Here is a 2,596-nt window from a genome sequence, read left to right on the forward strand (position 1 = left end):
AAAGATAAAATGATGATTACAAGCATTTAAAACGCGTGAGCGTCCAAATCGACCGCAGCCAAAATTTGCAGAGATCTCCAAAAGAACGATTTTGTGATTGGCGATTCGCTAATCCACTTATACTAGAAATCCTAAAGGCTGCGTTCGGATTCCCATCCGGGTGCTCCTCGGATGTCATGTCATCCTTGTTTAATGTTCGATGTACAACAAGGATGACATCCGAGTAGCACTCAGATGGGAATACGAACGCAGCCAAAAAGGGAAACCTCGCCAACTCGTCACGTGACTTGAGTTTTCTGATTGGCTGAGGTATGGATCGCACATTTGTGCTCTATGAAGATGTACTATAATTTCAACCTATTCTGATAGAATACGTGTGCGCGTGTTACATTTTAGAGCAGCTTTTGTTGCCTATTGTTTTGACTATTTTTGATAAGTTAATTTACCATATCTATGTAAAATTGTGAGAAAAAGCAATGTATATATTATCACGAATAAGTTTTGAATTAATGAACGCTTCATTATTAAAAATAAATAATACGGAAATTAGAGATACTTGTTTCATTAATAATGTAATTTTCTTGTCGTAGACTTGGATTTTATATATTTTGGCGATGCCACATATTTATTGTGCATCCAGAAGTTTTAATAAATCCAGTGAAGGATATACACATTGATCAGATTTCCCAAAAAAGACTAATATCGAAATGCAGATGCTGCTTTGGATGAGAACGCATCAAGATTCTTGGATAATTTGAATGTACATGACTGGACAAAACCTCCGGTTGTAAAAATACTATTTTAAATCGCTTGTATTTTGTATAAAGAGTTTTGAAATATAATTAAAAAAGTTTGTGAGTTACTCTATTAATTATAATTAATGAATCTTTTTTGAACAGTGTACTTGATCGAAATAATCAGCCGGATCTGAATTCAACAATGTTTATACATGGAATCATTTGTATTTCGTGATGAGTTATAAAGTACCATTAAAAATGTTTGTGAGTTTTTCAGATACTTTTAATTAATTAAATATTTAATTAAATATCATGTATTTGATCGAAATATATAGCGTTTTCTCTTGGCTGCACTATCGCCCACTAGTGCAATACTCATGGCTCCGGCACACCAACGCGATGTTCTTCGCACGCATCACGTGATATCCAATGAGAATATACCTTTAGAACGAAAACATCCGTAAAGCTGTACACTCATTGGATATCGTATGTCGCGCGCGACAAACATCGCGCTGATGCCGGAGGCATCAGACCATGTTTCCATGGCTGGTTGTAAGTGAACTCATTCGGTGTACCGTGTTTTCGTGGCTACGGTGTAATACAAATTTTATGCACAAAGTGGGATTTGCTACACCGTCTCAAAGAGAACAAAAGAAAAATAACATCCTACCCGCTTGGGGCCTAACCGCTTAGAAGTTAGTGCAGCATAGACAGTGTCCGGTTGGAATTCTAAGTCATGAAGACAGTGGGTTTTGAGAACAGTATTTTTAGAGCGGTCTTTTTATTGTCTACGCTGCAACTTCTAGGCAGTTGGGCCCCAAGTCGGTAGAATATATTATTCTCTTTTAGCGGCTCCGTAGCCGCCCCGAATTATAATAAGCACTAGTCTATACATCCCACTGTCTACATAACAGATTTTCTAACCTCAACAAGTACTTGTTGAACGAAGCAATTTTGTTGTGAATGATCGGAAAAGAACCAGAAGTACCGAAATAGAGAGATCGCCTCTAACAGAATTTCCGTGATCTGAATCTATATTTCGGTCAAATACATGACATTTAAATATTTAATTTAAAAATGTCTCAGAGACATATAAATGTTTTTGGTACTTCATACGAAATACAAATGAATCTATATGAACTATTGAATTTAGACCCGGCTGATTATTTTTCTATTAAATACATGATTCACAAAAAAGATTCATTAATTATAATTAATAAAATGACTTACAAATCTTTTTAATTGTACTTTAAAACTCTTTATACGAAATACAAATAATTTAAAAATAGTAATTTTTACAATCGGAGATTTTATCCGATCATGTGTATTCGAATTCTTGGATAATTTAAGATTGTGCGAAGTGAATGTTCATCGCAATAATGCTATGCAGAATCCAAATAAAAATAGTTTAAAAAGTGCTTTTCCATTTATGGAAAATGCTTTCCTCATTTCAAATACCTTTTGAGCTAACAGATATATCTACATTGAATTTTTATTTTCTCTAGAGCAAATACATATTTTAAATAAATATTTTGTTTCTATTTTTTTGTAGTGTAATACACACGCCCGCGCGCACACACAATCTGCAATATAACACTGTGATTTTGTGTGTGATAATATGAAATAATTTTCTGTGTGATATAGAATATGTAACAAATATAAATAAATTGTGATAAAAATTTTATTTTGTTTATTATTTTTCATTGATATTTTACACATTGAACTTGTCACTATTAAATAAGTGCACCTAAAAAGATTAATTTAAACAATTTTAAATTGAAATAATTGTTTGGCTTATACAAAAACTTATATGAAATAAATAACAACAATGCTCACATGTGTCAACTGACAAATATGAC

Source organism: Trachymyrmex septentrionalis, unplaced genomic scaffold, assembly GCF_001594115.1.
Source record: "Trachymyrmex septentrionalis isolate Tsep2-gDNA-1 unplaced genomic scaffold, Tsep1.0 scaffold65, whole genome shotgun sequence".
NCBI classification, from domain to species: domain Eukaryota; kingdom Metazoa; phylum Arthropoda; class Insecta; order Hymenoptera; family Formicidae; genus Trachymyrmex; species Trachymyrmex septentrionalis.